Source organism: Acipenser ruthenus, unplaced genomic scaffold (genome assembly GCF_902713425.1).
Source record: "Acipenser ruthenus unplaced genomic scaffold, fAciRut3.2 maternal haplotype, whole genome shotgun sequence".
Taxonomy (NCBI): Eukaryota; Metazoa; Chordata; class Actinopteri; order Acipenseriformes; family Acipenseridae; genus Acipenser; species Acipenser ruthenus.
In genome coordinates this window covers 1-27,795 of record NW_026707381.1, presented here as the reverse complement: position 1 = coordinate 27,795, position 27,795 = coordinate 1, and the positions used below count along the sequence as shown (strand labels likewise).

At 42.7% G+C, this 27,795-nt stretch overlaps 2 non-coding genes and 2 pseudogenes across 2 annotated transcripts; all 4 read right to left on the bottom strand.

The window, feature by feature from the left end:
* Window positions 1-2,447: 2,447 nt before the first annotated feature.
* LOC131725473 (U6 spliceosomal RNA) lies at window positions 2,448-2,554 on the bottom strand. The gene has a single exon (XR_009320660.1). It is a non-coding gene; the product is annotated as a U6 spliceosomal RNA (small nuclear RNA).
* Window positions 2,555-10,130: 7,576 nt separating this feature from the next.
* LOC131725475 (U6 spliceosomal RNA) lies at window positions 10,131-10,195 on the bottom strand (annotated as a pseudogene).
* A 3,562-nt stretch (window positions 10,196-13,757) lies between these two features.
* Window positions 13,758-13,864, bottom strand: LOC131725472 (U6 spliceosomal RNA). Its single transcript, XR_009320659.1, has one exon. It is a non-coding gene; the product is annotated as a U6 spliceosomal RNA (small nuclear RNA).
* A 993-nt stretch (window positions 13,865-14,857) lies between these two features.
* Window positions 14,858-14,922, bottom strand: LOC131725474 (U6 spliceosomal RNA; annotated as a pseudogene).
* Between the last annotated feature and the right edge of the window lie 12,873 nt (window positions 14,923-27,795).

The window sequence follows — 27,795 nt, the reverse complement described above, 5'->3', positions numbered from 1 at the left end:
GAATGAATTCAAAACTTCACATTTGTCCAACTCTATGATCTCATTCTTTGTTTTCCTCCGAGCCCCTCCTTTATCTGAAAAGTTAAGTGAACCAAAGTTCCCAGGATCTTGGTTTATAATATAATATAAAAACACTACTGTTTATATGTGCATGCAAAACACTATTTTTATATGTGTTATATATGAGAGATGTTCTTAATATGTGACATCATCTTCTAATTCATTATATTTTGCTAAATTAAAGGCATGTGTTTCTTTTAACCTCATATTGTTTCATCATTTTGTTAATGAGTCAGTTTTAATTCCATATACCATTGTCTAACAGAGGATTTGACAAAAGATTGTCTCGTGCAGTATTTAAGTCAATTAGTTTCACTAAGTTTAAGTGGTAATAGTTTTCATTAGAATTATTTATCCCTTAAAAGATGCACTAACCAGGCTCTGACCTGTATCTGACTTCTAAATATGCTATTCCAAGCAGTTTTCCAGAGTCTTGTTTTTTCAAGGCCAAAGTCTGTGCAAACACTTTTTTAGATCTATGACCTATCAATGTCTGTTAAGCCATCATTTTTGCATATTATTTCAAGATATATTCTTATCTGTGCTAAACCACTAATTCCATAAACCCTAAATTGCAAATCTACAAGACTTGCAGCTTTGCTAGCGTAGAATGCAATAAGACCCCCTCCTTTCTCTACAGCCTGTTCATCGGGATAAGGAGAGAGGCCCCTTTTAGCAATAGAGCAGTTTCAAAGAACCACATTATAAGGACTCCATCTACCATCATTAGACAATAGTATAGTGGATTAACAACAAGGTACATTATAGTATATTATTACAAACTTAACACAAAAACATAACACAACACCCTTAAAATTCTATAATTCAATGGATATCATAATGTCTAGAGGTCTTGTTGTTCAATAGAAGGAGAAATAAAACTGTACCACTTTCCCTTTTAATTAAATCGAATACTGCTTCCAGCTTTTAATCTTCTTATTAATACAGTAAAGTCATGAACAAGCAATAATACTTGTCAGTTTAAATAATATGTTTTCTTATTATAGCAAATACTTAAAACATACTATTAATCTTATGAAATCAAATAATTAGTTTTAGTTTCAAATACCATGCTGTCTAAAAAAAGGTTTTAATCATTTATTTTATTAATTTACAATACCTTTGTGTCTAATTACTAGTCTTTGACCATTATAAAAACTATAAACAGTGTAAATTATCACTGAACCTTTTTAACTATGAATGTGGCATTTCAAGAAAAACTTAATTATTTTACTTCAGTTTAACAGTTGCTGCTAGAATTTATAATATCACTTTATTTCTTTGGTGAATCCCTCTAAGATTTAAATCCAAATACAGGCCAGTATAACTGCATTCAACTCTTATATTTTTATAATGACTGAACTAGGCTTGACCCTGTTCTTTGTTCATACAAAATCCAGCTGAGACAGGTTTTTTCTTAAGACCTTGGCTGTTCAGTTTTAATGTTCATTTATTTGTGGTAAAGAATCTCTTTCTTATCTTGTTTGTAGGTGTGATTAACGTTCACTTTTAGCCGGAATGGTGCTTTTTTATTCCGAGATTACTAAGTACTTAATTAAAAACATGTGTAGACTGACCTATTTCATGGAGCAAGAGAGCCACCTGCTGGCGGTACATGGATACTCCCTCTTTATCCTTCCTTCAAAAAACCTCTAACACTTCATTTTTATGTCAAAGTACATTCCATATTTGAAATCGCCTAGGACATGTCCAGCATATCCATGTGTTCCCAGCAGGATTCAGCTTCTGTACCAGTTTCGCTCTAGTTGTTTCCACAAGAAGTCCCTTGATCCAATGTTTCTCCAGCACAGGTGTGGATTTCCATGGTCTGACTTCATTCCTATAAGATACTTGGACACGTTTAGCTGTACATATTACTTCTATATATTTCCTTTTGTTCACACCGGGTCATTTTGCAAGGTATGCGCTCCATCCAGAATTCTAAAGGAGGTCAAAACTCACTGTGATTCATATTTTTGGGCACTCAATTACTGTTCTTTTCCACATCATCAGTAGCAAACTTAACATAAATGAATCTGAATCAGTTGATGAACCGTGCACTGTAGCTTACTGAGATCCTCCATGCAAAGGAGTCCAATGTTTTACTACATGGAATAACTAGTTCACTGTCACCTGTGACATTACTATACCAGAATCTAAATCATTAACGTGGATTAGGAATAGCAGAGGTCCTAATACTGATCCCTGTGGTACACCACTGGTTACCTCGCTCCATTTTGAGGGTGCTCCTCTAATCAAATTAGGGTTTGGGTTTGGTTTTGGGCTTGGGTTAGGATTGGGGTTCAGGTTCAGCTTCAATGTTTCGGGTTCTACCAGGGTAGTTATTCCAAGGCAGGTACAGTACTATTCCCAACGACAAAAAAGACCAAAATGTGGAACGCTTCACGAATTTGCGTGTCATCCTTGCGCAGGGGCCATGCTAATCTTCTCTGTATCGTTCCAATTTTAGTATATGTGCTGCCGTAGCGAACACACGGTGCTTACCTGATACGCGCCTCTATGTACAGCGAGTGGCTAAAGAGCGATTGGTGTTGTGGTGTGTCAAGCATAGTCCAATTGTTTCCAATTGCTCTGCGTATATGCATGGTTGTCCACAATCAACACGCAGAGGGTTACAAACTCTGAGGATATCACGTTTGCAGAAAGCGGCTGAATAAAGAAGTCTGCACATCTGCACCTTCAAACCGGCTGGGAAAGATATGCAAATACTGACATGTTACCTATGATGTTGAGCCCTCCGGATTGGCCAGCATACCAAAAGACTTGCAGGTTGACCAGGGTCCCGTTTCGTATCACAGCGCGGAATGCAACTGACACCTCAGAGGAGGGGGCTTAATACTCGGGGCTAGGGTCAGAGTTAGGGTTTAATAATTGCACTCAATGATTATTAGGAATACAGAACTACACAGTTCTTGCAATTATACCTTTAGACACGATGTAGTGGTCATCTAGTTTAAAAACAGTTACAAGAAATAACTGATGAAACTACCTCAGCTGGAGGCCATTCTTCCAGGAACAGGAGTGAAGGATGCCAGGTTATACGGTCAGAGGTAATAATATTATTAATAATAAGAATAACAGTTTAAACTCACGTTTAATAAAGAAGTGAGCACAGCTATACATCAGAGAGACAGCTGGGAGATATGCAAATACTGACCCGTTACGTAGAAGGTTGACCAGGGTCCCACCCCCTCTGTTGGTGCAGAATGTTACTGCACCTCAGAAGGAGATAGGCTTAATAGCCGGGGTTAGTGTTAAGAACATAAGAACATAAGAAAGTTTGTAACGATCACTCTGCACAACTGAGAAGCAGTTGCACTGTCCTCCCTAAGGAGATACTACTGGCCCTATTCCTATAGCTAAATAAGTCAGCAAGAGTGACAGACAGCAAAAGCAGGGACGTCAGAGGTGTCAATTTCACGAACAATCGGTTTATTATTGTGAACAATAATGTCAACAAATGAAAAAATGAACAAATGAATGAAATGAATAATGATAAGAAAGTAATTCAAATAATTGCAGGTAACAGGTAAGAAAAGCTGGTACAGATAAGCATGTAGGAACAAACAAAAGGCTAAACGGTATCACCAAACAGAAATGAATGTAGTGTCCGGAGGGTCTCCAATAAACCCACACTCACAAACACAACACACACAGATAGACAAAAGATGGTGGGAGAATGACAGGTAGGCCCAACAAGTCCAGTAATAGCAGGGTAATTGAAATCCATACAAAGTAACAAAATAACAAAAAATATAGGCCACAAAGTATCAAATTAAAGTAGAAAAAATCCAAACAAAAAAGAAATGATCTCACCCACAAATAAGGCAGTCCAGCAAAGTGTCCCAAAATGATGGTGATTGTAGAAAGTTGAAAACATTGAGTACGTTGAAATTGTTGAGACTGTCCAGTAGTGTTGAGTTGAATGGTGAACAGTTGTTTGGAAAAAAATCAGGAGGATCAGGAAAAAATGGAGACTGTCACACATAAAACAACAAACACTAAACAGACCTAGAAAAACAGCTAAACTTAAACAAGTAACAGTGAAAACAAAAAGAGCAGCTTAGACAACGTGCAGCAACAAAAGAAAATAAACGGATGCACTGGAATTATCTAAGGATGTTAATGGATTCACTGAAATTTAAGTAGAGAAAATGCTGTAGTTTAATGGATTCCTCTAAGAAAGGGAGTCTCCCTCAGGCCTGATTAGCCAGCTTTAATACAGGTGCTGGCTACTAAGGGCTCTGAGATTGGAGGGGTGGAAATCTGAATGAGCCAATGGGGAGAGAGGATGGACAGAGGGTGGTTGCAAGGAACTATGGGAAATGAAGTTTTGACCTGGCCAGGCTACTGACCCTAATTAAAGGGACAGGTGGGTGAGACTTACACCCATATTATGTAGCATGGGAATTGCTACATATTCCCCCCCCCCCACACTGGAGGTGCAAGGGATGAACGCCATAGTAGCGTTTTAAATTAACAATATTGACAGTATCCTCTTTGAAATAATCTGGCTCCCCCCACTTGACTTTGTAGTTGTTGGGTCCAAGTCTCTTGGTTACAAGAGCTGGCCCAAACCATTTAGGGGCAAGTTTTGCGGAAAACTTTCCGGAGGCATCAGATAAGGGGTGAGATCTTATCCAGACTAACTCACCTTCTTCATACTGACAGTGTGCTCTCCGGGCATTGTAATTCCGAGCTTGCCGTTTTTGAGCTTTGGCAACGTGATCCCTCACCTCTTCGGCAATCTGCTGCTGGCGATCTAGCAGTTGGTAGGGATCGGTGGATGGAGCAGGAGCAACAGCGATTAATCGGTCCAATGGGCCTCTGATGGTCCTTCCGAGCGCTAGTACTGCAGGAGAGAAGCCAGTGGTTTCATGTTTGGCGGTGTTGAGGGCGAAACGAAACTCGGGTAGCCACTGATCCCACAGCTGATGGTTTTTCCCGACGAAAGATGCAACCATGGTCTTTAAGGTGCGGTTCACGCGTTCTGTCAGGTTGGTCTGTGGGTGGTAGCTGGTGGTGAGTTTTTGTACTACTCCCCAGGTCTTGCACACCTCTGCGAGTAGCTGGCTCGTGAACTGAGGTCCACGGTCTGAAAGAATGTGTTGCGGTGTTCCCCATCGAGTGAATATTTCCTGCGTCAAAATATTCACAATCTTGGTGGTCTTACTGTCCCGCAATGGAAACAGCTCAACCCACTTTGTGAAGTAATCAACAATGACCAGGATGTAAGTGTTACCTTTTTTACTTCTGGGGAAAGGTCCCATTAGGTCCAGACCCAGCATCTCTCCGGGCTCCTTCACAGTAGTGGACTGGAGTTGACCTGCAGGTTTGGTGTTGGACGGTTTGTACTTCTGGCAGGTTTGACACTCCTTTATGTGGTGCCATGTATCTTTACGGATGGAGGGCCACCATGCAACCTCCAGCATGCGCAACAGGGTCTTCATCCTGCCCAGGTGACCTCCCAAAGGGTTGTCATGGTAGTAGTGGAGGAAGGAATCCGTCAGCTGTTCCGGAATAACCAGCTGGTATCGGAATCCTTGTTTAGGAATGGGCACCCGGCGATACACAAGTCCCTGCTGTTGGATGAAGGAGATGCGGTTATCATTGGCAGTATTGGAAGCAATGTCATTGATGATGTCAGAGATAGCTGGGTCTTTGGACTGAGCGGCCGCAATCTGGTCCATGGTGGTGGGAAGATCCATGCTAGCACACACTGATGCAGAAGGAGTTGAAGGTGGTACAAGTGGAGCTCTGGAGAGTGCATCAGGTACAAGATTCAGACTACCTTTCCTGTAAATAACGGTAAAAGTGAATTGTTGTAGGCGAAGAGTCCAGCGGGTCAGTCTGGAAGAGGTTTTTGGGTTATTGAATGCCCAGGAGAGTGCAGCGTGGTCAGTGACAACCTCAAACTCCATCCCCTCCAGATAATGCCGCCATTTTTCTACTGCCCACACGACAGCGAGACACTCCTTTTCAGATGTGGAGTAGTTTTTTTTCGGCAGAGTTCAGTAATTTGGAGGCGTAGGCTATTACCTTCTCATCATCTCCTTCTAGCTGAGTCAGAACCGCTCCAAGTCCTACATCGCTGGCATCAGTAAAGACTCGGAACGTCTTGTTGATGTCCGGGTGAGCGAGGACTGGAGGACTGATCAAAGCTTCTTGGAGGAGTTTGAAACTCTTCTGGCACTCTCCTGTCCATTTCCAGGGGACATCTTTCTTTTTCAAGTTGTTAAGTGGGGCAGCAATATCCGCAAACCTGGGGATTTACTTGTGGTACCACCCTGCCAAACCTAGGAACCGTTGAACCTCCTTCAAGTTGGTAGGAATGGGATATTCCTGGATGGCTTGGAGCTTGTGGGGATCAGCAGCTACACCCTCACCTGAAACCACATGACCAAGGAAATGGAGAGTGTGTTTGAAGAAGTGGCATTTTTTGAGATTGAGAGTAAGACGGGCCAGATGAAGTTTGTGGAAGACAGCTTCGAGGTCTTGAAGATGCTGTGCGGAGTTTGGTGAATAGACAATGATGTCATCTATGTAGACGAAACAGATCTTCCCTCGGAGGTCTCCTAACACTCTCTCCATCAGCCGTTGAAAAGTGGCTGCAGCATTTTTTAACCCAAAAGGCATTACATTAAATTGATAAAATCCAAAGGGTGTAGTAAACGCAGTCTTCGCTCTACTTGCTGAGTCCATCGCCACTTGCCAGTAACCCGAGCGTAGATCAAGGGAACTGAATACCGCAGCACCACTCAGGGACTCCAGGATGTCATGAATGAGGGGCATGGGATATGCATCAAAGACAGTCTTTGCATTCAGCTTTCTGTAGTCCACACAGAACCTGTAACCACCATCTTTCTTCTCTGTGAGCACCACTGGAGAGGACCATGGGGAGTTAGATGGTTCTATAACTCCGTCCAGAAGCATGTCTTGGACGTGTTCCTTGATTAAAGCCTTCTTCAGTGGAGACGCTCTATACAGTCGACCCCGAACAGGGACTTCGTCCTCAGTGGAGATGGAGTGACGGGTGACGGTGGTCATTCCCAACTTATCAGTACAGACTGAAGACCACTTTTGCTGGAGGTTCTGGAGTTGTTGCTCGACAGGAGATGGTTCAGCTGAAGTGATGGTCATGGTCACCTTCGCCGGTTGGCATGGCTTTGGATCAGAGGTGGTAGGTGGCTGGCAAGATGTATGGAAGTAGAGGCTGACACTCGATAAGGACCTATCCCAGGAAGCTTCCCCCTCATACCGTGGCAAAAAAGGATGGTAGGAGAAATCCTTCTGATGTTTGACACCATACTGCCTATTGACAATGTCAATCTGGGTATGAGTTTTCTCCAGGAAATCCAAGCCTAGAACAAGGGGAAACGTCAGGTGATGATCCTGTAGGATATATGTGCCTAGAAACCAGATCTCTCCGTGGAGAAGGTAAGTGAGGCGAACTTGACCTTTGGCCTGGTGTGACTGTCCATCCGCCAGCATGAAATACTGGTCCTGTGCAGACTCCAGCTCTTCCCCTGGATGAGCGATCTTCCTCCAGAGACTCTCTCTCATTAGAGTGAAGGTGCTCCCAGTGTCCAGGACTGCAGGCCCTTGGAGCCCTCGAACGCCCACATCCACGATCAGCAGAGTCAGGCTTGCAGCAGGAACTATATTTTTCTTCTCCTGGCTTCTCACCATGCTGACCTCTGCCGGCTTCTTCGTAGCTCCTTTCTGGCTCCTCTTGTCCTGAACGGCTTTGCTGGAGTTTGACTTGACCCAGTATTCCCGCTGGGCAGCGTTGTCTCTCTCCACCTGGGTCCCGATGCGCACCAGTTCTGCCACTGTCTTCACTGTTCCCCTAAGGCAGCTTGCCAGTTTGGGATTACAGCTGTTTAGAATGCGACAAACCAACTCAGTCTCCTCCAAGTCTGGCTTCCAGCGCAGACATAGGGCACGGTAGTCATAGGCGAAGTCAAGGATTCGCTCGTCAGGCAGCTGGACTCTGGAGCGGAGTAGGTCTTCCACTTCGGTCTGGAAGTCAGACGGCAGAAAGGCTTGACGGAAGACAGTCTTGAACTGTTCCCAGGAGTGGATTCCCTTGCGCTCTGCAACCCACCAGCTCTTTGCTGAGCCTTTCAGCACACTGGACATGGTTGCCAGGATCTGATTTGGTGTCATGGGTCGTAGCGCTAGGAATTCATCACATTTGTCCAGGAAGTCAATGGCATCGCTGCTGGCCTCCCTGCCAAACTCTGGGAAGTTGATTTTAATGGGCAGCTTTGCTTGGGAAAGACTTCCTTCAGTTCTGGAGCCATGGTAATCAGCAGACCCACCATCAAAGGAGAATTGTTGTGGTGCAGACCGCTTTCTAGAGGAGAGAGACGGCAAAGAAAGTGGTAGACGAGGGGTGCTGGTCTTTTTGAAGAGTTTCTTCAGCTCTTCTCCCCACAGCACATCGCGGCGTTTCAGGCACTTCACCACTTCCAGATCCATTTCGTCAAGGGCCTCTTGCCTTCGATTCTCCATATCTGTGAAGCGTCCTTCGATGTAACCTCGCAGGACCTGTTCATGATTAATGCTGCTCTCCTGTAACTCAGACAGCTGTGTTTCCAGTTGCTCAACACGGTCAGTGAGATGGGAACAGTGCTCAGTCAATTGCCCTATCGCAACGCTGTCAGTAAGGTTCCCTTCATCATCATCGCCTCCAGAAAGATCTGCCCCTTCCTGTGTAATGTACAGGTCACTAATGCGGGTGGTTCTCTCTGTGATAGGCTCTCTGATAGTCACATGGGGTCTATCTCCAATCTCAGAGAAGTTTAGCGAAGTCAAGGTCTGATTTTCCATTTCTGACATTAAGTTCCCAACAATTTAAACTGATGAATTTAGATATGAATTTAATGACACAAAGGGTCCCCGTACGGGCCACCAATTCTGTAACGATCACTCTGCACAACTGAGAAGCAGTTGCACTGTCCTCCCTAAGGAGATACTACTGGCCCTATTCCTATAGCTAAATAAGTCAGCAAGAGTGACAGACAGCAAAAGCAGGGACGTCAGAGGTGTCAATTTCACGAACAATCGGTTTATTATTGTGAACAATAATGTCAACAAATGAAAAAATGAACAAATGAATGAAATGAATAATGATAAGAAAGTAATTCAAATAATTGCAGGTAACAGGTAAGAAAAGCTGGTACAGATAAGCATGTAGGAACAAACAAAAGGCTAAACGGTATCACCAAACAGAAATGAATGTAGTGTCCGGAGGGTCTCCAATAAACCCACACTCACAAACACAACACACACAGATAGACAAAAGATGGTGGGAGAATGACAGGTAGGCCCAACAAGTCCAGTAATAGCAGGGTAATTGAAATCCATACAAAGTAACAAAATAACAAAAAATATAGGCCACAAAGTATCAAATTAAAGTAGAAAAAATCCAAACAAAAAAGAAATGATCTCACCCACAAATAAGGCAGTCCAGCAAAGTGTCCCAAAATGATGGTGATTGTAGAAAGTTGAAAACATTGAGTACGTTGAAATTGTTGAGACTGTCCAGTAGTGTTGAGTTGAATGGTGAACAGTTGTTTGGAAAAAAATCAGGAGGATCAGGAAAAAATGGAGACTGTAACACATAAAACAACAAACACTAAACAGACCTAGAAAAACAGCTAAACTTAAACAAGTAACAGTGAAAACAAAAAGAGCAGCTTAGACAACGTGCAGCAACAAAAGAAAATAAACGGATGCACTGGAATTATCTAAGGATGTTAATGGATTCACTGAAATTTAAGTAGAGAAAATGCTGTAGTTTAATGGATTCCTCTAAGAAAGGGAGTCTCCCTCAGGCCTGATTAGCCAGCTTTAATACAGGTGCTGGCTACTAAGGAGCTCTGAGATTGGAGGGGTGGAAATCTGAATGAGCCAATGGGGAGAGAGGATGGACAGAGGGTGGTTGCAAGGAACTATGGGAAATGAAGTTTTGACCTGGCCAGGCTACTGACCCAGACCCTCCTATTTTCTGTTCTGAATACCCCTTTATCTAATCTCCATTTGGGGCCATGCTAATCTTCTCTGTATCGTTCCAATTTTAGTATATGTGCTGCCCTAACGAACGCACGGTGCTTAGCTGATGCGCCTCTATGTGCAGCGAGTGGCTAAAGAGCGATTGGTGTTGTGGTGTGGCAAGCATAGTCCAATTGTTTCCATTTGCTCTGCGTATATGCATGGTTGTCCACAATCAACACGCAGAGGGTTACAAACTCTGAGGATATCACGTTTGCAGAAAGTGGCTGAATAAAGAAGTCTGCACATCTGCACCTTCAAACCGGCTGGGAAAGATATGCAAATACTGACATGTTACCTATGATGTTGAGCCCTCCGGATTGGCCAGCATACCAAAAGACTTGCAGGTTGACCAGGGTCCCGTTTCGTATCACAGCGCGGAATGCAACTGACACCTCAGAGGAGGGGGCTTAATACTCGGGGCTAGGGTCAGAGTTAGGGTTTAAGAATTGCACTCAATGATTATTAGGAATACAGAACTACACAGTTCTTGCAATTATACCTTTAGACACGATGTAGTGGTCATCTAGTTTAAAAACAGTTACAAGAAATTACTGATGAAACTACCTCAGCTGGAGGCCATTCTTCCAGGCACAGGAGTGAATGATGCCAGGTTATACGGTCAGAGGTAATAATATTAATAATAATAATAATAATAATAACAGTTTAAACTCACGTTTAATAAAGAAGTGAGCACAGCTATACATCAGAGAGACAGCTGGGAGATATGCAAATTTAACAAGTTTGCTTACTGTCACAAAATCCGTAGGTTCAGATTTCTGTACGTACTCTGTTCCATTTAGCTCAGTATACACTCTTATCTCAGGGGAGACGTTAGGAGGACAGAGATGTTACTACTCCTTGTGGGGTATTTTTATTACGCTCTTGACCCGCAATATATCCAGATGACTAATATAGCACCCAAGAAATTGACAGACTTATGTATTTAAAGTTTGCAGAAGATGGACCACCTTACCCTGTCTGGGATGAGTGTGGTACTCCACTGTAATTACTTAGGAGTTATATAGGTTTTTCGTCCCATTGGAATACATGGGACGCCTCAATTAAATCCAATCATTAATCTGGTGAGACAGCTCTTATCCCTTTTACGAATAATGGTTTTCAAAAGTTCCGGACTAACTTTTCAGAATGAATAGGTGTCATGTACTGAATGAATTCAAAACTTCACATTTGTCCAACTCTATGATCTCATTCCTTGTTTTCCTCCGAGCCCCTCCTTTATCTGAAAAGTTAAGTGAACCAAAGTTCCCAGGATCTTGGTTTATAATATAATATAAAAACACTACTGTTTATATGTGCATGCAAAACACTATTTTTATATATGTGTTATATATGAGAGATGTTCTTAATATGTGACATCATCTTCTAATTCATTATATTTTGCTAAATTAAAGGCATGTGTTTCTTTTAACCTCATATTGTTTCATCATTTTGTTAATGAGTCAGGTTTAATTCCATATACCATTGTCTAACAGAGGATTTGACAAAAGATTGTCTCGTGCAGTATTTAAGTCAATTAGTTTCACTAAGTTTAAGTGGTAATAGTTTTCATTAGAATTATTTATCCCTTAAAAGATGCACTAACCAGGCTCTGACCTGTATCTGACTTCTAAATATGCTATTCCAAGCAGTTTTCCAGAGTCTTGTTTTTTCAAGGCCAAAGTCTGTGCAAACACTTTTTTAGATCTATGACCTATCAATGTCTGTTAAGCCATCATTTTTGCATATTATTTCAAGATATATTCTTATCTGTGCTAAACCACTAATTCCATAAACCCTAAATTGCAAATCTACAAGACTTGCAGCTTTGCTAGCGTAGAATGCAATAAGACCCCCTCCTTTCTCTACAGCCTGTTCATCGGGATAAGGAGAGAGGCCCCTTTTAGCAATAGAGCAGTTTCAAAGAACCACATTATAAGGACTCCATCTACCATCATTAGACAATAGTATAGTGGATTAACAACAAGGTACATTATAGTATATTATTACAAACTTAACACAAAAACATAACACAACACCCTTAAAATTCTATAATTCAATGGATATCATAATGTCTAGAGGTCTTGTTGTTCAATAGAAGGAGAAATAAACTGTACCACTTTCCCTTTTAATTAAATCGAATACTGCTTCCAGCTTTTAATCTTCTTATTAATACAGTAAAGTCATGAACAAGCAATAATACTTGTCAGTTTAAATAATATGTTTTCTTATTATAGCAAATACTTAAAACATACTATTAACCTTATGAAATCAAATAATTAGTTTTAGTTTCAAATACCATGCTGTCTAAAAAAAGGTTTTAATCATTTATTTTATTAATTTACAATACCTTTGTGTCTAATTACTAGTCTTTGACCATTATAAACTATAAACAGTGTAAATTATCACTGAACCTTTTTAACTATGAATGTGGCATTTCAAGAAAAACTTAATTATTTTACTTCAGTTTAACAGTTGCTGCTAGAATTTATAATATCACTTTATTTCTTTGGTGAATCCCTCTAAGATTTAAATCCAAATACAGGCCAGTATAACTGCATTCAACTCTTATATTTTTTATAATGACTGAACTAGGCTTGACCCTGTTCTTTGTTCATACAAAATCCAGCTGAGACAGGTTTTTTCTTAAGACCTTGGCTGTTCAGTTTTAATGTTCATTTATTTGTGGTAAAGAATCTCTTTCTTATCTTGTTTGTAGGTGTGATTAACGTTCACTTTTAGCCGGAATGGTGCTTTTTTATTCCGAGATTACTAAGTACTTAATTAAAAACATGTGTAGACTGACCTATTTCATGGAGCAAGAGAGCCACCTGCTGGCGGTACATGGATACTCCCTCTTTATCCTTCCTTCAAAAAACCTCTAACACTTCATTTTTATGTCAAAGTACATTCCATATTTGAAATCGCCTAGGACATGTCCAGCATATCCATGTGTTCCCAGCAGGATTCAGCTTCTGTACCAGGTTTCGCTCTAGTTGTTTCCACAAGAAGTCCCTTGATCCAATGTTTCTCCAGCACAGGTGTGGATTTCCATGGTCTGACTTCATTCCTATAAGATACTTGGACACGTTTAGCTGTACATATTACTTCTATATATTTCCTTTTGTTCACACCGGGTCATTTTGCAAGGTATGCGCTCCATCCAGAATTCTAAAGGAGGTCAAAACTCACTGTGATTCATATTTTTGGGCACTCAATTACTGTTCTTTTCCACATCATCAGTAGCAAACTTAACATAAATGAATCTGAATCAGTTGATGAACCGTGCACTGTAGCTTACTGAGATCCTCCATGCAAAGGAGTCCAATGTTTTACTACATGGAATAACTAGTTCACTGTCACCTGTGACATTACTATACCAGAATCTAAATCATTAACGTGGATTAGGAATAGCAGAGGTCCTAATACTGATCCCTGTGGTACACCACTGGTTACCTCGCTCCATTTTGAGGGTGCTCCTCTAATCAAATTAGGGTTTGGGTTTGGTTTTGGGCTTGGGTTAGGATTGGGGTTCAGGTTCAGCTTCAATGTTTCGGGTTCTACCAGGGTAGTTATTCCAAGGCAGGTACAGTACTATTCCCAACGACAAAAAAGACCAAAATGTGGAACGCTTCACGAATTTGCGTGTCATCCTTGCGCAGGGGCCATGCTAATCTTCTCTGTATCGTTCCAATTTTAGTATATGTGCTGCCGTAGCGAACACACGGTGCTTACCTGATACGCGCCTCTATGTACAGCGAGTGGCTAAAGAGCGATTGGTGTTGTGGTGTGTCAAGCATAGTCCAATTGTTTCCAATTGCTCTGCGTATATGCATGGTTGTCCACAATCAACACGCAGAGGGTTACAAACTCTGAGGATATCACGTTTGCAGAAAGCGGCTGAATAAAGAAGTCTGCACATCTGCACCTTCAAACCGGCTGGGAAAGATATGCAAATACTGACATGTTACCTATGATGTTGAGCCCTCCGGATTGGCCAGCATACCAAAAGACTTGCAGGTTGACCAGGGTCCCGTTTCGTATCACAGCGCGGAATGCAACTGACACCTCAGAGGAGGGGGCTTAATACTCGGGGCTAGGGTCAGAGTTAGGGTTTAAGAATTGCACTCAATGATTATTAGGAATACAGAACTACACAGTTCTTGCAATTATACCTTTAGACACGATGTAGTGGTCATCTAGTTTAAAAACAGTTACAAGAAATAACTGATGAAACTACCTCAGCTGGAGGCCATTCTTCCAGGAACAGGAGTGAAGGATGCCAGGTTATACGGTCAGAGGTAATAATATTATTAATAATAAGAATAACAGTTTAAACTCACGTTTAATAAAGAAGTGAGCACAGCTATACATCAGAGAGACAGCTGGGAGATATGCAAATACTGACCCGTTACGTAGAAGGTTGACCAGGGTCCCACCCCCTCTGTTGGTGCAGAATGTTACTGCACCTCAGATGGAGATAGGCTTAATAGCCGGGGTTAGTGTTAAGAACATAAGAACATAAGAAAGTTTACAAACGAGAGGAGGCCATTCAGCCCATCTTGCTCAATAGGTTGTTAGTAGCTTATTGACCCCAGAATCTCATCATGCAGCTTCTTGAAGGATCCCCGGGTGTCAGCTTCAAAAACATTACTGGGAAGCTGGTCCAGACCCTCCTATTTTCTGTTCTGAATACCCCTTTATCTAATCTCCATTTGGGGCCATGCTAATCTTCTCTGTATCGTTCCAATTTTAGTATATGTGCTGCCCTAACGAACGCACGGTGCTTAGCTGATGCGCCTCTATGTGCAGCGAGTGGCTAAAGAGCGATTGGTCTTGTGGTGTGGCAAGCATAGTCCAATTGTTTCCATTTGCTCTGCGTATATGCATGGTTGTCCACAATCAACACGCAGAGGGTTACAAACTCTGAGGATATCACGTTTGCAGAAAGTGGCTGAATAAAGAAGTCTGCACATCTGCACCTTCAAACCGGCTGGGAAAGATATGCAAATACTGACATGTTACCTATGATGTTGAGCCCTCCGGATTGGCCAGCATACCAAAAGACTTGCAGGTTGACCAGGGTCCCGTTTCGTATCACAGCGCGGAATGCAACTGACACCTCAGAGGAGGGGGCTTAATACTCGGGGCTAGGGTCAGAGTTAGGGTTTAAGAATTGCACTCAATGATTATTAGGAATACAGAACTACACAGTTCTTGCAATTATACCTTTAGACACGATGTAGTGGTCATCTAGTTTAAAAACAGTTACAAGAAATTACTGATGAAACTACCTCAGCTGGAGGCCATTCTTCCAGGAACAGGAGTGAATGATGCCAGGTTATACGGTCAGAGGTAATAATATTAATAATAATAATAATAATAACAACAGTTTAAACTCACGTTTAATAAAGAAGTGAGCACAGCTATACATCAGAGAGACAGCTGGGAGATATGCAAATTTAACAAGTTTGCTTACTGTCACAAAATCCGTAGGTTCAGATTTCTGTACGTACTCTGTTCCATTTAGCTCAGTATACACTCTTATCTCAGGGGAGACGTTAGGAGGACAGAGATGTTACTACTCCTTGTGGGGTATTTTTATTACGCTCTTGACCCGCAATATATCCAGATGACTAATATAGCACCCAAGAAATTGACAGACTTATGTATTTAAAGTTTGCAGAAGATGGACCACCTTACCCTGTCTGGGATGAGTGTGGTACTCCACTGTAATTACTTAGGAGTTATATAGGTTTTTCGTCCCATTGGAATACATGGGACGCCTCAATTAAATCCAATCATTAATCTGGTGAGACAGCTCTTATCCCTTTTACAAATAATGGTTTTCAAAAGTTCCGGACTAACTTTTCAGAATGAATAGGTGTCATGTACTGAATGAATTCAAAACTTCACATTTGTCCAACTCTATGATCTCATTCCTTGTTTTCCTCCGAGCCCCTCCTTTATCTGAAAAGTTAAGTGAACCAAAGTTCCCAGGATCTTGGTTTATAATATAATATAAAAACACTACTGTTTATATGTGCATGCAAAACACTATTTTTATATATGTGTTATATATGAGAGATGTTCTTAATATGTGACATCATCTTCTAATTCATTATATTTTGCTAAATTAAAGGCATGTGTTTCTTTTAACCTCATATTGTTTCATCATTTTGTTAATGAGTCAGTTTTAATTCCATATACCATTGTCTAACAGAGGATTTGACAAAAGATTGTCTCGTGCAGTATTTAAGTCAATTAGTTTCACTAAGTTTAAGTGGTAATAGTTTTCATTAGAATTATTTATCCCTTAAAAGATGCACTAACCAGGCTCTGACCTGTATCTGACTTCTAAATATGCTATTCCAAGCAGTTTTCCAGAGTCTTGTTTTTTCAATGCCAAAGTCTGTGCAAACACTTTTTTAGATCTATGACCTATCAATGTCTGTTAAGCCATCATTTTTGCATATTATTTCAAGATATATTCTTATCTGTGCTAAACCACTAATTCCATAAACCCTAAATTGCAAATCTACAAGACTTGCAGCTTTGCTAGCGTAGAATGCAATAAGACCCCCTCCTTTCTCTACAGCCTGTTCATCGGGATAAGGAGAGAGGCCCCTTTTAGCAATAGAGCAGTTTCAAAGAACCACATTATAAGGACTCCATCTACCATCATTAGACAATAGTATAGTGGATTAACAACAAGGTACATTATAGTATATTATTACAAACTTAACACAAAAACATAACACAACACCCTTAAAATTCTATAATTCAATGGATATCATAATGTCTAGAGGTCTTGTTGTTCAATAGAAGGAGAAATAAACTGTACCACTTTCCCTTTTAATTAAATCGAATACTGCTTCCAGCTTTTAATCTTCTTATTAATACAGTAAAGTCATGAACAAGCAATAATACTTGTCAGTTTAAATAATATGTTTTCTTATTATAGCAAATACTTAAAACATACTATTAACCTTATGAAATCAAATAATTAGTTTTAGTTTCAAATACCATGCTGTCTAAAAAAAGGTTTTAATCATTTATTTTATTAATTTACAATACCTTTGTGTCTAATTACTAGTCTTTGACCATTATAAACTATAAACAGTGTAAATTATCACTGAACCTTTTTAACTATGAATGTGGCATTTCAAGAAAAACTTAATTATTTTACTTCAGTTTAACAGTTGCTGCTAGAATTTATAATATCACTTTATTTCTTTGGTGAATCCCTCTAAGATTTAAATCCAAATACAGGCCAGTATAACTGCATTCAACTCTTATATTTTTTATAATGACTGAACTAGGCTTGACCCTGTTCTTTGTTCATACAAAATCCAGCTGAGACAGGTTTTTTCTTAAGACCTTGGCTGTTCAGTTTTAATGTTCATTTATTTGTGGTAAAGAATCTCTTTCTTATCTTGTTTGTAGGTGTGATTAACGTTCACTTTTAGCCGGAATGGTGCTTTTTTATTCCGAGATTACTAAGTACTTAATTAAAAACATGTGTAGACTGACCTATTTCATGGAGCAAGAGAGCCACCTGCTGGCGGTACATGGATACTCCCTCTTTATCCTTCCTTCAAAAAACCTCTAACACTTCATTTTTATGTCAAAGTACATTCCATATTTGAAATCGCCTAGGACATGTCCAGCATATCCATGTGTTCCCAGCAGGATTCAGCTTCTGTACCAGGTTTCGCTCTAGTTGTTTCCACAAGAAGTCCCTTGATCCAATGTTTCTCCAGCACAGGTGTGGATTTCCATGGTCTGACTTCATTCCTATAAGATACTTGGACACGTTTAGCTGTACATATTACTTCTATATATTTCCTTTTGTTCACACCGGGTCATTTTGCAAGGTATGCGCTCCATCCAGAATTCTAAAGGAGGTCAAAACTCACTGTGATTCATATTTTTGGGCACTCAATTACTGTTCTTTTCCACATCATCAGTAGCAAACTTAACATAAATGAATCTGAATCAGTTGATGAACCGTGCACTGTAGCTTACTGAGATCCTCCATGCAAAGGAGTCCAATGTTTTACTACATGGAATAACTAGTTCACTGTCACCTGTGACATTACTATACCAGAATCTAAATCATTAACGTGGATTAGGAATAGCAGAGGTCCTAATACTGATCCCTGTGGTACACCACTGGTTACCTCGCTCCATTTTGAGGGTGCTCCTCTAATCAAATTAGGGTTTGGGTTTGGTTTTGGGCTTGGGTTAGGATTGGGGTTCAGGTTCAGCTTCAATGTTTCGGATTCTACCAGGGTAGTTATTCCAAGGCAGGTACAGTACTATTCCCAACGACAAAAAAGACCAAAATGTGGAACGCTTCACGAATTTGCGTGTCATCCTTGCGCATCATAGGTAACATGTCAGTATTTGCATATCTTTCCCAGCCGGTTTGAAGGTGCAGATGTGCAGACTTCTTTATTCAGCCACTTTCTGCAAACGTGATATCCTCAGAGTTTGTAACCCTCTGCGTGTTGATTGTGGACAACCATGCATATACGCAGAGCAAATGGAAACAATTGGACTATGCTTGCCACACCACAAGACCCATTCAAATTTGTAAAGAAGTTATTCACCAGTGAGAAGAATGGCACACTAAAAGCATCTAAGGTTGAGCTGGAGAGATATTTGGAGGAAACACATACAGATTCAAAAAGGCAGGAGCCTATGTCAATTCCGTCAGACATCCCACCTATCAATCCACCAGAATACCAAATGGAGGACTGTGCACCTAAGTGGAAAGAAATAGAGCAAGCTGTGAAAAAAGCAAGGGCTTCATCATCTCCAGGGCCTAATGGAGTTCCGTACAGAGTGTACAAGAGTGCTTCAGGAGTTCTACGAATTCTGTGGAAATTGATGAAAGTGGCATGGGAAAAACAGGTTGTACCAAGAGCATGGCGCCGAGCAGGTGGAGTCTTTATACCTAAAGAAAAAGATTCTACAAGCATCAGTCAGTTTCGTCCCATTTCCCTATTAAACGTAGAAGGCAAGATTTTCTTCAGCATTATTGCTCAGAGATTGTCAGCTTACCTATTAAAGAACTGCTTCATTGACACTTCAATACAAAAAGCGGGCATTCCAGGTTTCCCAGGTTGCTTAGAACACATCAATGTGATCTGGCAACAAATTCAATCAGCTAAAAAGGAGAGGAAGGAGCTCCATGTGACATTCCTGGATTTGGCTAATGCATATGGTTCAGTGCCACATGAACTACTTTGGGCAGCATTTGATTTTTTCAGTGTACCGATGACAATAACAAATTTAGTGAAAGCCTATTTTGGAGATTTGCAATTCAGTTTTTCAACTTCAGAATTCAGCACTACATGGCAATGCCTAGAGGTTGGAATAATGGCAGGATGCACCATTTCTCCACTGGCTTTTACCATGGCAATGGAAGTAATCATTAGGGCATCAAAATGGGTAGTAGGAGGAGAGCGCTTGGCTTCTGGAATGCGACTACCACCAATTCGAGCATACATGGATGACATGACAACCATGACTACAACAGTAGCCTGCACTAATCGATTATTGGGCAAATTAACCAATAACATTGAATGGGCACGAATGCAATTCAAGCCCACTAAATCAAGGAGCATCTCTATAATTAAAGGCAAAGTAGTAGATAAAACATTCTTCATTAATGGTGAGGCAATACCAACAGTGTCTGAGAAGCCAGTGAAGAGTCTTGGGAGATGGTACGACGGGGATCTAAAGGACACAGTTCGTGTGGGAGAAGTTAGACAACAAGCAGTGGAAGGGTTGAAGAGCATAGACAGCTGCGCTCTACCAGGTAAACTAAAACTCTGGTGCTTTCAGTTTGGTCTACTGCCGAGGTTGCTGTGGCCACTGACTGTGTACGAGGTTTCTTTGACAACAGTAGAGAAGCTGGAAGCTTTAATCAGTTCATACATCAGGAAATGGTTGGGAGTTCCACGCTGCCTCAGCAGAGTGGGACTTTATGGTAAAGGAATACTGCAGCTACCAGTCTCTGCTCTTACCGAGGAGTTTAAGTGCGCCAAGGTCAGACTGGAAATGACATTAGTAGAGTCACGCGATAAATGCGTAAGGGAGGCAGCACCTGTGTTGAAAACTGGAAGAAAGTGGGCGGCAAAGAAAGCTGTGGAAGATGCAAAGGCTGCCCTTCGAATTGGTGATATCATGGGGCAAGTTCAGCATGGAAGAGGGGGTCTTGGTTTCAGTTCAACTCCTCCTACATGGCACAAGGCGGCCCCAGCTCAAAGAAGGAAGCTGGTAGTCAACGAGGTGCAAAAGCAGGAGGAGAGGATGAGGTGTATAAAGGCCATTTCCCAGGCCAAACAGGGAGAATGGATGAGATGGGAGAGTGTGGAACAACGCAAGATTGGCTGGCAAGACCTATGGTCAATGGAACAGAGCAGGATCAGTTTCCTCATCAGGTCAACATATGATGTTCTCCCATCACCACAGAACCTAAACCTCTGGGTAGGAGAGGATCCCTCATGTCCTTTGTGTTCATCACCTGCAACATTAAGGCACATTTTGACAGGATGTAAGGTGGCTCTTAGCCAAGGACGGTTTACTTGGCGCCATGACCAGGTGCTGCGATGTTTGGCCTTAGCATTGGAAGACAAGCGTAACATGACCAATAAGTTGCCACCTGTTCCATCAAAACATTACACACAAAAGACAACATTCCTCCGCCCAGGAGAGCAACCACCAAGAAAAGGTGTTAAAACCAATCCTCGCCCAGGACAACTGGAAGCTGCTAGAGACTGGAATATGCTGGCAGATGTTGGTCAACGGCTTATTTTTCCACCTGAGATTGCCACCACTAACCTTCGACCAGATATTGTCTTGTGGTCTGGATCAGCACGCCTTGTTCACCTGGTAGAGTTAACAGTGCCATGGGAGGACGCTGTAGATGAGGCGTATGAGAGGAAGAAACTGCGGTATGCTCAACTAGCCACTGAAGCGGAACAGCGAGGATGGAGAGTTCGGGTTTACCCAGTGGAAGTGGGTTGTCGAGGATTTGTGGCACACTCTACAACCCGGTTTCTCAGAGACGTCGGATTCAGTGGCCAAGAGTTGCGTCGCACAGTGAAGAACTTATCTGAAGCAGCAGAGAGGAGCAGCAACTGGCTGTGGTTGAGACGGAAAGATTCTGGCTGGGGACAGGTAAGTAAGCTGGGCTGAGTTGAGTGGGGGACGGAGGGGGGTGATGCTGGGACGCCAGAATCACCGTCGAGCCCTCTTGAGGTGTCGTGGGCTAGTCGACGAAACACTGAGGATGGAAGGTGCCCACTTGAAAACCCCAGAGATGTACCCTACTTAGCTCAATCCAGACGGTTGTCATGCTGATGCGCTGGGGAGGCCGCACTTTGGTTGATCCCCGGAGCCAGCATCGCAGCCGTTGTGTGTGCTGATGCGCCAGGGAGGCAAAATAAGCTGATCCCTGGAGCCAGCATTACACTTCAGCCATTAACACCAGACAGAAGGATATCTACATCATCATATGGAAGGAAACGTAAATGGATGGAGACGCATATGGATCACATTAGTTTACTGTAAAGCTACGTCTTAGTTGGTGCTTATCTTGGCGAGAGCCGAGTTCAAATCAGCATGAAGTTTTAACATCTACTCTCGTGTAATGGAAATCATGAAGATCTGGATACGTCCAGTGACTGCTGTGAATAGTGCAGCTGGCAACAAGGGAAAGACCTTGTGACAGCCTGGAGAGACAGCTGACAGGAGGAAAGAGACCCCATTGGGGCTGGTAAGGGTTAGCTACCCTTGTCGGCAGTATCCAGCTCTGTGTTTACAGGATGCTGGAGACACCCGCCCAAGGCTTCTAAGAAATTAAAGAGAAAAATACCCCTAGAGTCTGCGAGAGCGGGGGCGGAAGATGACTCAACGTTGGACAACACGGTTAACGACTTAGGAACGGAAACGGATATGAGTATGGAGAGTACTTCACAAAAGACTAGTTCAAGATCTGCAGTTAACAAAGACATGGAACTCCAGGTTTGTGTCTGCGGCTGGAGCAAGGCGACAACGGTCAGGGGTTTGAAGATTCATCAAGGGAGAATGAAATGCTTGAGGGAGAAGGGACAAGGGCCTCGCATTGATCAGTACTTCTTACGAAGTCAGTCAAGTCAGTCGAATGAAATCCAGCGACAGGAAGCAAACCACAGTTCGCAGGATATAAGCACCCCTGTCACAGATGTGAGGAGGACTTGCATGGACACAGTTAGTGATGAACCTAATGATCCTTGTGAACCCGGTCAGACAAACCAGCATAAGAGAGAAAAGAACCTCAACGGGCACAAGCCTGGAGTTAAATGGCCAAGAGCTTGTGAGAAAACTGCATGGGACACAGTAAACACAGATCTCTGCGTTGCATTGGAAAGATTAAGTGGAACAGTTGAAAAGAAGCTGGATAAATTTGGGGACATCATCTACGCATATGGAAGTGAGAGGTTTGGAGTTGAAAAAAGGAAGGAAAAAGTACAAACTATTCCTGGAAAGTCTAGACGGCAGCAGGAGATTGAACGCTTAGTTAGAGAAAGGAGACAGCTGAGGAAGCAATGGAGAAGAGCAGAACAAAGTCAGAAGGAGGGACTCAATCTCTTACAAAGGGTCATAAAAGATAAGCTTGCAACATTGCGCAGAGCTGAGCGCCTACGGAAACGCTACAAAAAGAAGGAGCGTGCGAGAGCTAACTTTTATAAAGACCCATTCAAATTTGTAAAGAAGTTATTCACCAGTGAGAAGAATGGCACACTAAAAGCATCTAAGGTTGAGCTGGAGAGATATTTGGAGGAAACACATACAGATTCAAAAAGGCAGGAGCCTATGTCAATTCCGTCAGACATCCCACCTATCAATCCACCAGAATACCAAATGGAGGACTGTGCACCTAAGTGGAAAGAAATAGAGCAAGCTGTGAAAAAAGCAAGGGCTTCATCATCTCCAGGGCCTAATGGAGTTCCGTACAGAGTGTACAAGAGTGCTTCAGGAGTTCTACGAATTCTGTGGAAATTGATGAAAGTGGCATGGGAAAAACAGGTTGTACCAAGAGCATGGCGCCGAGCAGGTGGAGTCTTTATACCTAAAGAAAAAGATTCTACAAGCATCAGTCAGTTTCGTCCCATTTCCCTATTAAACGTAGAAGGCAAGATTTTCTTCAGCATTATTGCTCAGAGATTGTCAGCTTACCTATTAAAGAACTGCTTCATTGACACTTCAATACAAAAAGCGGGCATTCCAGGTTTCCCAGGTTGCTTAGAACACATCAATGTGATCTGGCAACAAATTCAATCAGCTAAAAAGGAGAGGAAGGAGCTCCATGTGACATTCCTGGATTTGGCTAATGCATATGGTTCAGTGCCACATGAACTACTTTGGGCAGCATTTGATTTTTTCAGTGTACCGATGACAATAACAAATTTAGTGAAAGCCTATTTTGGAGATTTGCAATTCAGTTTTTCAACTTCAGAATTCAGCACTACATGGCAATGCCTAGAGGTTGGAATAATGGCAGGATGCACCATTTCTCCACTGGCTTTTACCATGGCAATGGAAGTAATCATTAGGGCATCAAAATGGGTAGTAGGAGGAGAGCGCTTGGCTTCTGGAATGCGACTACCACCAATTCGAGCATACATGGATGACATGACAACCATGACTACAACAGTAGCCTGCACTAATCGATTATTGGGCAAATTAACCAATAACATTGAATGGGCACGAATGCAATTCAAGCCCACTAAATCAAGGAGCATCTCTATAATTAAAGGCAAAGTAGTAGATAAAACATTCTTCATTAATGGTGAGGCAATACCAACAGTGTCTGAGAAGCCAGTGAAGAGTCTTGGGAGATGGTACGACGGGGATCTAAAGGACACAGTTCGTGTGGGAGAAGTTAGACAACAAGCAGTGGAAGGGTTGAAGAGCATAGACAGCTGCGCTCTACCAGGTAAACTAAAACTCTGGTGCTTTCAGTTTGGTCTACTGCCGAGGTTGCTGTGGCCACTGACTGTGTACGAGGTTTCTTTGACAACAGTAGAGAAGCTGGAAGCTTTAATCAGTTCATACATCAGGAAATGGTTGGGAGTTCCACGCTGCCTCAGCAGAGTGGGACTTTATGGTAAAGGAATACTGCAGCTACCAGTCTCTGCTCTTACCGAGGAGTTTAAGTGCGCCAAGGTCAGACTGGAAATGACATTAGTAGAGTCACGCGATAAATGCGTAAGGGAGGCAGCACCTGTGTTGAAAACTGGAAGAAAGTGGGCGGCAAAGAAAGCTGTGGAAGATGCAAAGGCTGCCCTTCGAATTGGTGATATCATGGGGCAAGTTCAGCATGGAAGAGGGGGTCTTGGTTTCAGTTCAACTCCTCCTACATGGCACAAGGCGGCCCCAGCTCAAAGAAGGAAGCTGGTAGTCAACGAGGTGCAAAAGCAGGAGGAGAGGATGAGGTGTATAAAGGCCATTTCCCAGGCCAAACAGGGAGAATGGATGAGATGGGAGAGTGTGGAACAACGCAAGATTGGCTGGCAAGACCTATGGTCAATGGAACAGAGCAGGATCAGTTTCCTCATCAGGTCAACATATGATGTTCTCCCATCACCACAGAACCTAAACCTCTGGGTAGGAGAGGATCCCTCATGTCCTTTGTGTTCATCACCTGCAACATTAAGGCACATTTTGACAGGATGTAAGGTGGCTCTTAGCCAAGGACGGTTTACTTGGCGCCATGACCAGGTGCTGCGATGTTTGGCCTTAGCATTGGAAGACAAGCGTAACATGACCAATAAGTTGCCACCTGTTCCATCAAAACATTACACACAAAAGACAACATTCCTCCGCCCAGGAGAGCAACCACCAAGAAAAGGTGTTAAAACCAATCCTCGCCCAGGACAACTGGAAGCTGCTAGAGACTGGAATATGCTGGCAGATGTTGGTCAACGGCTTATTTTTCCACCTGAGATTGCCACCACTAACCTTCGACCAGATATTGTCTTGTGGTCTGGATCAGCACGCCTTGTTCACCTGGTAGAGTTAACAGTGCCATGGGAGGACGCTGTAGATGAGGCGTATGAGAGGAAGAAACTGCGGTATGCTCAACTAGCCACTGAAGCGGAACAGCGAGGATGGAGAGTTCGGGTTTACCCAGTGGAAGTGGGTTGTCGAGGATTTGTGGCACACTCTACAACCCGGTTTCTCAGAGACGTCGGATTCAGTGGCCAAGAGTTGCGTCGCACAGTGAAGAACTTATCTGAAGCAGCAGAGAGGAGCAGCAACTGGCTGTGGTTGAGACGGAAAGATTCTGGCTGGGGACAGGTAAGTAAGCTGGGCTGAGTTGAGTGGGGGACGGAGGGGGGTGATGCTGGGACGCCAGAATCACCGTCGAGCCCTCTTGAGGTGTCGTGGGCTAGTCGACGAAACACTGAGGATGGAAGGTGCCCACTTGAAAACCCCAGAGATGTACCCTACTTAGCTCAATCCAGACGGTTGTCATGCTGATGCGCTGGGGAGGCCGCACTTTGGTTGATCCCCGGAGCCAGCATCGCAGCCGTTGTGTGTGCTGATGCGCCAGGGAGGCAAAATAAGCTGATCCCTGGAGCCAGCATTACACTTCAGCCATTAACACCAGACAGAAGGATATCTACATCATCATATGGAAGGAAACGTAAATGGATGGAGACGCATATGGATCACATTAGTTTACTGTAAAGCTACGTCTTAGTTGGTGCTTATCTTGGCGAGAGCCGAGTTCAAATCAGCATGAAGTTTTAACATCTACTCTCGTGTAATGGAAATCATGAAGATCTGGATACGTCCAGTGACTGCTGTGAATAGTGCAGCTGGCAACAAGGGAAAGACCTTGTGACAGCCTGGAGAGACAGCTGACAGGAGGAAAGAGACCCCATTGGGGCTGGTAAGGGTTAGCTACCCTTGTCGGCAGTATCCAGCTCTGTGTTTACAGGATGCTGGAGACACCCGCCCAAGGCTTCTAAGAAATTAAAGAGAAAAATACCCCTAGAGTCTGCGAGAGCGGGGGCGGAAGATGACTCAACGTTGGACAACACGGTTAACGACTTAGGAACGGAAACGGATATGAGTATGGAGAGTACTTCACAAAAGACTAGTTCAAGATCTGCAGTTAACAAAGACATGGAACTCCAGGTTTGTGTCTGCGGCTGGAGCAAGGCGACAACGGTCAGGGGTTTGAAGATTCATCAAGGGAGAATGAAATGCTTGAGGGAGAAGGGACAAGGGCCTCGCATTGATCAGTACTTCTTACGAAGTCAGTCAAGTCAGTCGAATGAAATCCAGCGACAGGAAGCAAACCACAGTTCGCAGGATATCAGCACCCCTGTCACAGATGTGAGGAGGACTTGCATGGACACAGTTAGTGATGAACCTAATGATCCTTGTGAACCCGGTCAGACAAACCAGCATAAGAGAGAAAAGAACCTCAACGGGCACAAGCCTGGAGTTAAATGGCCAAGAGCTTGTGAGAAAACTGCATGGGACACAGTAAACACAGATCTCTGCGTTGCATTGGAAAGATTAAGTGGAACAGTTGAAAAGAAGCTGGATAAATTTGGGGACATCATCTACGCATATGGAAGTGAGAGGTTTGGAGTTGAAAAAAGGAAGGAAAAAGTACAAACTATTCCTGGAAAGTCTAGACGGCAGCAGGAGATTGAACGCTTAGTTAGAGAAAGGAGACAGCTGAGGAACCAATGGAGAAGAGCAGAACAAAGTCAGAAGGAGGGACTCAATCTCTTACAAAGGGTCATAAAAGATAAGCTTGCAACATTGCGCAGAGCTGAGCGCCTACGGAAACGCTACAAAAAGAAGGAGCGTGCGAGAGCTAACTTTTATAAAGACCCATTCAAATTTGTAAAGAAGTTATTCACCAGTGAGAAGAATGGCACACTAAAAGCATCTAAGGTTGAGCTGGAGAGATATTTGGAGGAAACACATACAGATTCAAAAAGGCAGGAGCCTATGTCAATTCCGTCAGACATCCCACCTATCAATCCACCAGAATACCAAATGGAGGACTGTGCACCTAAGTGGAAAGAAATAGAGCAAGCTGTGAAAAAAGCAAGGGCTTCATCATCTCCAGGGCCTAATGGAGTTCCGTACAGAGTGTACAAGAGTGCTTCAGGAGTTCTACGAATTCTGTGGAAATTGATGAAAGTGGCATGGGAAAAACAGGTTGTACCAAGAGCATGGCGCCGAGCAGGTGGAGTCTTTATACCTAAAGAAAAAGATTCTACAAGCATCAGTCAGTTTCGTCCCATTTCCCTATTAAACGTAGAAGGCAAGATTTTCTTCAGCATTATTGCTCAGAGATTGTCAGCTTACCTATTAAAGAACTGCTTCATTGACACTTCAATACAAAAAGCGGGCATTCCAGGTTTCCCAGGTTGCTTAGAACACATCAATGTGATCTGGCAACAAATTCAATCAGCTAAAAAGGAGAGGAAGGAGCTCCATGTGACATTCCTGGATTTGGCTAATGCATATGGTTCAGTGCCACATGAACTACTTTGGGCAGCATTTGATTTTTTCAGTGTACCGATGACAATAACAAATTTAGTGAAAGCCTATTTTGGAGATTTG